The following is a 10,493-nucleotide window of genomic DNA, read 5'->3' on the forward strand; positions in this document are numbered from 1 at the left end:
TATATTTAGGACTTTATAGATGTTTGCAATTACATCAATATTTTTTCAGGCAAGTAGGATGAAGTGAATGCTCATCGAGGCCTACCTCTGTTTAACTTGTGTTATTGTGCGCAATAATTTATGTTTAGTGGGAAGAAATATCACCTTACACTGTGCCATCAGTATCAACATTAAAACTCATTGAGTATTTAACATCCTGTAATAATTATACTTTTTCATATCATTTTTGAACTGTTATATTTATGCATCTGTTCAAGTATTCATGTGTTGCCTTTTCTTTGTGTTCTGTAGAGTTTAGCTCTCCCTTAAGCTCCCTCTCTCCTGGTAACAATCCATACCTTGCACCACAAATTGTTTTTTGTAATTTTGTTGTCTTTGAAAATATTATGAAATATTCTTTATACTTTTTTTGCACTGTGCATATGTGCCCCTTTTTATTTGGTAGTTTTATTGATTTGTTTCCAACAAAAAGTGTTGCAACACAAATAATATGTTCTGAAACTCCTGAAAAGTCCTTTTTTTTTAGAGTTAGGAGGTTCCTGGCCTGACAGCGCTGATATATAAAGTTACATCTAAATATTGAAATGTTGATATAAGTCTGGCAGGTTATAACTGAATAATTAGTTAACATAAAAATTGAGACTCTCAAAAGCCTAACCCTAAAATCCCAGTACCCCATTGGTGGTTGGACTATGTGGGTCCATTCCACCATGGTTCTCCCTGCACACTGGAAAATGATGCCTGCTTTTAAAGAACAACAGCTGTGTCACAAACTCTTGAGTTCACATGGTTAAGATCCTAGATAGATCTCTTTGTCCTGCTTTTATTTTGATAGGCTACTTCCTCTCCCCAGCACTCTGAATTAGCATTTTTAGCTAAATATTTAGAATAAAACTAAAATATTTGAATTCAGATTTCCACATTTAGATATCCCTTTGTATATTTAAGTAGTTGTATTCATTACTTGGATTAAATATTTAAGGTAGAACTTTTAATATTTATATTTTTTTTTCCAAAAAATTACATTTAACTTTTCACTTTTAAATGGATTTATTTCAAATCTGCACCCCAAATAGTACACATAGATACAATACTCAACATTATGCTTACAAGAAAGGTTTTCAGTACTGAAAAAAACATATATATATATATATATATATATATATATATATATATATATATATATATATATATATATATATATATAATTATTATTTTTTTTTATGGTTTTGATGTGATACCAAATGCACAGAACCCAGTTGCAAACAGAGTTCTGCCCCTCAGCTCCAGGCTGTGAGTGTGTGTAAAGAAAATAAATCCAGGGAATAAGATTGCAGACCACACACAAGCATCACACCAGTATATCTGCGCTGGTTTTCTCTGCCCAGACACAAACCGAGAAGACAAAAATCACATCAGTGTAAAATAAAGTGCATCTCCCTAACATGGAAAGATATTGAAAATGAAATGGGCAAAAACACAAAGCCCGGCGGAGCCTCATGTGGAGCGTTTCGATTTCTCCCGATATGCACGGTATCAACATTCAGTCGGGGTGTGTAACATGTGGCTTGTTGCCTGCTCCCAGTGCTAATCCATTACAGCATGTTGCTCCTCGCTGTATTATTTTTTTTTTGGGGGGGGGGGGGGGGGTCGCTACGCAGGTGTGTCTCAAATGAAGAAATGCACTAAATCACACAAAAACATCTTACAAACTTAAGTCACAGCCCCCTGCTTTAATCTGTCCCCTTGTGTTCAGCTTGATGCTTTTCTTGCTCCTGTTTCTCTTTAACTTTTGTTCTCTTCCATCTTACTTTGGCCTGTCTGAACACGTCTGACTGTATTTTTTTTTATCTACTAAAAGAGAAGGAAACAATTTTAAAAAGCTATATTTTGTGACAATTATGTAAACATTTATAAAAAAAAATAAAAACTGTTGAGAAAGCCTGTGAGAGGTCATCATACCGGAACCCTCCACTGCTTTTTTGTTTATTCCACTAAAACAAGAAGCCAGTAAGTGAAAGATGTCCTTTTGGCTTAGAGAAAGAGGGAAAATGGGTTGTGAGTGAAAGTCTGAACTCAGGACCATTACATGGCTGTGGTATTGACTTCAGGGTTCAGAGAGCGGCCTTGGCACTAAGGTACCATTACAGTTTGATTGATCCGCCTGCACTTAAGTCTAAATCCCACCTTGTTGCACAAACCATCGTCTCAGGATCTGGTGACTGAGAAATGTGTGTGTGTGCGTGTGTGTCTGTTTTAGAGGAGGGAGACAGCAGAGATTAGAAAATGTATCTATTTTTGTATTTTTGGACATTTTTCAAGGTTTCTATCTAATTCTCCATTTTGTTTCTGTTCCCCTTCCCCTCTGTCATGTTCATGGATAAAAGTCTGAAGTGATCAGACTCCCGGCGTGTGTTTCACATGTTGAAGCCGGCAACCCGCCACCCCCGGGAGTCTGGACTCACCTCTGTCACATTCGTGCAAACACAGCAGCAGGATCTGTGAGCAGAGGCAGACAAACAGCTTTAATTCTCCAAACTCTGTGATAAATCAACACAATGATGCATAAAGTTTCATTGTTGAACAGTTTCCTTTGTGTTACATTATGGGACTAATGGCTTTGTAACATCCTTCATGTTTGATTTTAAAATGTGGTTTGTTGAAACATTCCATAAAAAGTGTATGAATGTGTAGAGGACCGGTTCCCCGCTGGCCACCCGAGCGCTGGTGAAAGACAGAGGCACGGTCCGGCCCGTAAATCTGCAGCGCTCTAATAATGCTTTAAGAGGTATTTAAAAGTCAGCATTCCTCAGCGCTGGAAGACAAATGGTGATGGAGACACGTTAGGGTGACACCTGCTCATGTTTTAACCAGTTTTCTTCCTCTCAGTCAGTAAGCTCTCTCTTAACCACTGATCCGTCCAACAAATCATGATCACAGGTCAAATCTGGAATGCGGAAGAATGTGTTGATTTGGAGTAAATCGCTTTTTTCCCCCATCTTTCCCTCTCCTCACCTGCTTGTTTTCTGAGTTTTTCTGACCAGAGATCAAAACAAGAAGGAGCACAGAGGAGGGAAAGTGGTGAGCCACAGCAGGACACGAGGGAGACGGCACGGCCTAACCTGCTAATAAAAGATGTTTCTGCACACCGAGCGACTGATCCCTAACTCCTGTCTGTGCAGAGAATAAGAAGAGAGTCAGTCGGGAACAACGTGTGCACAGCAGCAGCATGCAAGCTCTGAGTGGACTCTTCTTCACTGGAGCCAAACAAAAAGCTCATGATAAAGACTCTCCTGGGATCAGTGGTAATTCATTTTGTTCTGTTGCCAAATTATGATTCATGGAGCAGGGACAACCTTGATGCGGCGCCTGTTTTGATGTTCTGCAAGCTCCAGCGTCCCCCTTGGCTTTGGCCCAGAGAACAAGACCAGACCAATACTTGTAGGCCCAACTTTGGGGGTCACAAGTTCCACAAGGTGGATGAATTTCATCATGATGCAGGTAAACAACTCCTATAAACACGCATATCCACATAAAAAAGCCACCAGCCCTTTTAATTAAACAGGTGTTTTTATTTAAACTGGACCAGCCCAACACAGCAGCTGTAAACCCAGAACCTCCACGTCAATTAAAAAAGGACCAACAAGGAAACTCATGTGATGCAGACGGAGAATGCGAAGGGGAGGAAGTGGGCTCAGCTAAAGGAGGAAGAGAACGAGAGAGGGGAAGTCAGGAAAATAGAGTGAGAAAGAGCAGAGTGAGGAAGCTTGATCAATTGTTCATTTTACAAAGTCACTGAGACGTGTCAGCAGTGTCAATAAGTGAATTAATTTGTCTGTGAGTCTGCGGAGCATGACACCATCACTCTGCTCCCCGAAGACAAGCTGGGCCTCTAACCCTCTCTCACGCTCTCAAAAAGCAATTCCAAACAGAGATCCGGCTCAAATTTTACAAACAGATCTGTCGACGCGGAGGTTTTTCCTCAAAGTCTACAGCGTGTCTCTGTTTAAAAGAACCTCAGTGGTGTTTAACCAACATGAAATAATTTAGTACACGTAACTTAACCCTTCAGCTTCCACACAAAGAAATAAAAACAATGAAGAATTTTCTTTTTTATGGTATTTATTCATTTGGGACAATAAAAGCTAACATTTTTATAAGATATACAAAAATAGTAATACTGATATAAATTACTCTTTTAAAAGAACTCAGTGAAATACCTGAAAACATTGAATTTGTTTTAAAAACTTTTTAAATTTATTAAATAATTTTTACTTGTTAATCTTTTTATTACTTTTGTTTTTTAGTAAATTTCCAATTTTTAAAACCGTTTCTGGTAAATCAAGACTTTAAGTGTTCAGAAATGGTCATTTCATCTATTCATGATAATCATCTACTATTAAGTTAATATGAATGTAAGGTGATGAAGTTTAACTTTTTATTCAAACGTCTCCATATTTTGTAGATTTTTTTAGTTCACTAACGTCTTTAGTTCAGTTGAATTCAGTTCAAGCTTCAGTCACATATAAGGACTAAAATGTGTTTTTACCAAGCGGGTGACCTCCAAGCTAAAGAGCCAAGGGTCAAACAAAAGTTTACTAGTGAAAAAGGTCAAACATGTATAAAGAAAAGTTTGTTTTCATGACCACCTGCAAAACCATGCACACGCACACACACACACACACAAACACACACACGCACACACACACACACACACACACACACACAAGTCATTCATCAGAGCGGTATCCTTGGAGGGGGGCTGTTGTAAGCCGGTGACTGACATCAGTCAGCCACGATGAGGGACCCTCAGCCAACGGCCGCACACTGTTTTCATTACAAAGCCATCACCTCCAGCACACACACACCCACACACTCCTCTGACAGATTACTGCTCAGCCCTGATACCCACACTGCTTCCTCTGTGGAACACATTTCTCTCTCACACTCATGCAGTCCTGCTCTCCATTCAGCTGACACACTTCCCCATTTTTTTTTCTGTTTTGTTTCGTTTGTTTCTTGCAGTTTTCCATCTCCATTTTTTATTTTTCCATTATTATCATCTTTCCACCCGATCTACACACTGCGTCCCGCTAAGTTATCGCCATTCTCTCTTTTTGTTTTGAGGGCTGCTGTAATGACCGCCTCAGGCTCCTCCGCCATGCTGCCGTCCCAGCGCCGCACACTGAGGGCTTTTCATAATCCCACAAACGCACTGTCACTTGTGGTTACACCAGCACATCTGCCAGCTGCCAAAGGGACGGGGACTGGGCGAAGGGGTGGGGTGGGGTGTGGAACACACCGGTTCTTGAAGCGACACGCATAAACGTGCACACTAAAATACAAGCAGAGGTAGCAGATTGCATCCAAGGTGATAGATGAAGCACGGTGGGAAGGAACTGTGCCCGTTCAATTACAATCATTACTATCACTTAGGGAGATTTGTCATGGTCAAAGTGAGTTGGAGCGGCAGAGAAAATCACCTTGAGGCATGTGAAGTGATGGTGTTTATAGTTTTTGGAAAGTAAGGATCCAGAGACTCAAAACTTCCAGGAAAATCTAAAGAGAACTAAATTTTTTATGAGATAAAAGTTATTTTGCCAAAACATTTGAATAAATTTAATCTTTAATTTCTGTTTTACTGTAAGTCATCTGTCATCGTCTTCTCCTGTCTGGACAGGACGGGGTCTGAGTGGCAGTGTGGGAAAACCAAGGCCTTGCTGTCACTGACTCCCCGACTGAGGATTGAAAACACACACACACACACACACACACACACAATCAAATTGAGAACTCTACTGTCTGGATGCGCTGGAACCCGCTCTGACAAAATGATTTATGAGTAAATGGAAAAATGAAAAATCCTACACAAATCTGCAGAGAAGACTTCAGTCATGTTGATTTCTTTACAGTGATGTAAACAAGCTTACACACACACACACTGACAGAAGAATCCATGCAGGTGCTCTGAGGAACAGATAAGAACTGTTTTGATCAGAAAGGTCTAAACTCTGTAGATCTGATCCAAACAGCCACACTTGGTCAACACAGTATCAAATGTTTTACTCTTTCTTCCCACAGGTCACGACCTCTGTTCAGTTGTGGTTTTGCTTTGTGACAAGAAACCAACACGCACCCAGCTCACACTCATTGATCTCTGGTCTCTCCTTCCTCCATTAAGAGTCATAGATCTCATGTGTGCAAACACATCGGTGTGTTCCTGTTCTGATTTCACGAAGATGACTGATATTTTCCACCAATGTATGCCCTCTGTGACTCAATACTTCCAGAAGCTGAGTGGCATGGAAAGCTGTTCAGGAAATCAAATGTTTTGTTCCAACTCTCATCCAGTGCTACAAAACAACAACTCTTATCTTCTTTCCTCTCCTGATCACGGTATGTCTGTTAATGCCAGTATGTGTGTAGGTGCTCTCCAATCTGTCACTCTGCTGTCACCTCACCAGTCACACATGCCTGTTCATTAATCTGGTACAACATGTGTCAGTCACACATAACACATGTTTTTTTTTTCTCTAACACACACACATTTGACAGGATTCCATCGTAGTGTTATTTTCCATCACCTCATCTCTCACATAGATCTGCTCATTTCTTTCGCTTGACTCGTTCTGCCTTTCCTCTGCCTGCAGAGCCGTCAGTCTCTGCTTGTTGTGTTCTCGTGCACAATCACATGCTCACGCGATTCATTCCCCCGCCAGTCATCCCCAACAGTCCTCTGTGGAGCGGGAAGTTCGGTGGCACATAAAGCCAAACAGGCAACCTGAGGATACTGCTGCTTCAGTAGGATGGATGAGAGTAAGCAGTGTGTGTGTGTGTGTGTGTGTGTGTGTGTGTGTGTGTGTGTGTGTGTGTGTGTGTGTGTGTGTGTGTGTGTGTGTGTGTGTGTGTGTGTGTGTGTGTGTGTGTGTGTGTGTGTGTGTGTGTGTGTGTGTGTGAAGGAGACACAGATCTGAGTGTCTCCCCCACCCTCCCCCACCCCACACCCCCACACCCCAATACACACGCACACACACCATCCTCCTCATACAGGTGTTTGTCTGTGTGTGACTCATATGAAAGGCTGGGTGAGAGGGCATTGGGATGGAGAGCGTAATCTCCCCAGGATTAAGAGTGGTGCTCCAGTGTTAATGTGACTGCCAATGAGAATTAAGTCCAGGGACAGATACCCCACTCACACACACACACACACACACACACACACACACACACACACAGACAGACCTTCCCTGTCTACTGTAATAACAGCACTTTTTGTAGAAAGTGCCAGAGTTGTCTTGTAAAAAAAAAACAATGGGTAAATAATTACACTCTTTCAGCAGCTGTGGGATGGATATGAGCAAAAACAGGGAGGGAGGGGGAGACAAGGATGACCAACAATTACAACAAGATAGGGGTTGTGTCTCAATACTGCGTCCATTAACATGCACCAAGTAATGTTTGCCTCTCTCTCTCTCTCTCTGTGTGTGTGTGTGTGTGTGTGTGTGTGTGTGTGTGTGTGTGTGTGTGTGTGAGAGAGAGAGAGAGAGAGAGAGAGAGAGAGAGAGAGAGAGAGAGAGAGAGAGAGAGAGAGAGAGAGAGAGAGAGAGAGAGAGAGAGAGAGAGAGAGAGAGAGAGAGAGAGAGAGAGAGAGAGAGAGGTGGTGGTTGTCTGTTGCTTCTGTCCAATAGAGTGTGACGGCTTGGTTCTGCATCACACCTCCCAGGCTCCGTGCGGAATCTGCCCGGAGAACCCGGCGGCACCTGATTGTTTCTTTCCACCCTCTCTCTTTTAGCGCGCGCCTCTCTCCTACGCCCTAGTCCATCACAAGTCCTGCTGAGCGACTGAGCACTGCGCGTGAAAACTGCACGGTCAGCAGATAGGTCTCAGCGGGTGCTGCGCATTACCGATCGCTTATTTAACCTCTTCAAGTGACGAAACACCACATCAGCCTCACATCAACCCTTCTCCTGTCTCCGCTAAGAGACCCCGCGTCCATGGACTCATCGTGTGTTCCGTTTTTAAGCAAGAGGAACGCTCACAAAAAAACAAAAAATCACAGATTTCCGGTTCAAATCCATGATTTTATGACATAAATCTTCCATAAACTGAACGTTTTGTTTCCTTAAAGTTGCATCTCAACGTGATTTCCACTCACTGCTTGGAAAATCTGTCAGTAAATTGTTTGGTTTCATCAGTCTTTAATGAAAAGGTGAAGAGTAAAAAAACCTTACCAAAATCTATAACCTCGACGGCATGATCACAGGAAAATGTGATACCACTTTCTGCTCCAACTTCACTGTTCCTGCTTCCCAGACTGGAGAGACAATCCTTTTGATCCTTCTGTCTTCATCCAACACAAACAAAAATAGTGGGCAGAAGAAGAAAAACAGAAGTGGAGAGCTGCACCTACACCGCAGAAACAGCCTTCCAGAACCGGGGTCCGCACAGTAACGACATGGCCCAATGTGCCATCACCTTCTCAAGTCGCGTCTCAAGCTCTGAATGAGAAAGTCACGAGAAGTGCGTAATCCCCTCTAACGCGTCTGCTGATGTTCCAGGCGGACACTCCACTCAAGTCCATTCCCTCTCCTCTTCTCTTCCCCAAAGGAGTCTGTCACGAAGAGGCGCTTTAGCCGCCGGAGAGATGAGAGTGATGGTATAGTGATGAGAGAGGGATACTGGCTCTCCCGTCACTTCTACCGGGCAGGGATCGATTGGAAATGAGGAATGCGATGCCATCCCTGTCCTACCCATTCAGAACACGTGCAACAGCACCCGCCCAGCTGACCCCCCACCCCCCTCACTCCCACACTCCCACACACACACACACACACACACACACACACACACACACACACACACACACACACACACACACACACACACTTCTTTCTGATGTCATGTAGTTTGCAACAGGACTATAAAAAATGTCTCACGATCATGTGGAAGAGAGTTCGCGGACAAGTTAATTAATTATTTTCTATTATAAAGCAATTCGTTTCAAAGTTGCTGTGCGTAACAGAAAGTGCAAAGTTGCTTAATGCAAATATATAGATCCAGGTCATTATGGTGAATCTTAAAGTTTTTATCTTTTCGTGCACGGGTGTTTGACCAGTCAGCACCACCTCAGACTGTACACATGGTAGATGCGTGTGGGGTGTGTGTGTGTGGGGTGTGGGGGGGGGGGGGGGGGGGGTGATGACGACTGTCGGATCTTTGTCCCTGCAGAGACCGATAGGTGCGTGATTTGGAGGCCCATCCATTTCATTCCTCGGACGTGTTGACGTGTGGATATCAACACTTGATGCGCGAAGATGATGTAAGATATCTCACCTCTTTCACACACATACACACACACACACACACACACACACACACACACACACACACACACACGCACACACAAACGCACGCACAAGGACCACCACCGACATGTTAAACTGAATTTAATCACCGCAGCCTCTCCGTTACGCACCAGGAGACAGCCTATCAATTATTCCATCCCAGAACATTCTAGTGTGTTGATGGCGATTGATTGTTTTGCGCAGTATTTGCAGTCATTAAGACTTAGAGGAGATCGATGTCCACTAACGACCCGAGGTGAGGGGTATCCGATACGTTCAGATGTCTCTCTTGTACTCCTGTTGCCAGCACTGGATGCGTCCGGTGTCAAAGGTTCACCCCAGTGTCCTAAACTTAACCAAGCAAAGAAAAGAAAATAATAGCACGTGCTGTATTCCTGAACAACATCTGCGTTCAACCCCCACGCAGCAATTACTTGCGAGTAAAATGAAAGCCAAAAAAAAGGGGGGGGGGGGGGGGGGGAGTGTTTGGTTTTCCACCGATTAATCTTTGCTCGAATCTATTATAAATTGATCCGTCTGGCTTTGAAGTGAGAACGGATTAGGCATTGATGCAGGTGTGCTAGAAGTTAGGTGCATGCAGTCCTCTGCAGGTCTCAGAGGGAGGGTTTAGACAAAAGCGTTTAACTGAAGGTAACGTCCTAGTTTCAGCACCACGGACAGCTCCAAAACCCCTAACCCAGAGAAACAAGGACAGAAGCGGATAAAGTTGACATTCGGACTGCTTCTGCAAAGCTGAACCTGATCTGTATTTCTCAGAAGAATCAGCGGCCTTTCATCTGAAAACAGGCAGCTAATGGAAGCAACAACCCCTTGCACTTATCTACTCCATGTCAGAAGGGCCGGAGGAAACCGCGTCATGAGGCGCAAACACTTTTCTGGGCACCGCTGAGCGATGTGAAATTTCATTTACTTGTTTCCCATTATAAGGTCGTTTTTCCACAGAGCCATCAGTAGTTTACCTTTATGTGGGCACTGCATGTTAAAACAGCGTGCTATATGTTGAGGTTAGGGTAGGACTCAAGGCTGGGGTTCTCATTCTGATCTGGATTTATCTCACCAATAGCTGTCACTCTGGAGAAAACCATCAGAAGGAATATCTGCTCTTGGGGTATATTCCTTGCTCTTGGA

The 10,493-nt window shown here is 43.1% G+C and overlaps 1 protein-coding gene across 1 annotated transcript in view; it reads right to left on the bottom strand.

The window, feature by feature from the left end:
- The window catches only part of tafa4b (TAFA chemokine like family member 4b), a 47,657-nt gene extending 38,925 nt beyond the window's left edge, over nt 1–8,732 (bottom strand). Inside the window, exon 1 of the mRNA XM_070549899.1 lies at nt 8,232–8,732. The gene's annotated coding sequence lies outside the window, so the exon portion shown is untranslated. The remainder of the gene's footprint in view (nt 1–8,231) is intronic.
- Nucleotides 8,733–10,493: the final 1,761 nt, after the last annotated feature.

The sequence above is a fragment of the Nothobranchius furzeri genome, chromosome 3 (assembly GCF_043380555.1).
Source record: "Nothobranchius furzeri strain GRZ-AD chromosome 3, NfurGRZ-RIMD1, whole genome shotgun sequence".
Lineage (NCBI taxonomy): Eukaryota > Metazoa > Chordata > Actinopteri > Cyprinodontiformes > Nothobranchiidae > Nothobranchius > Nothobranchius furzeri.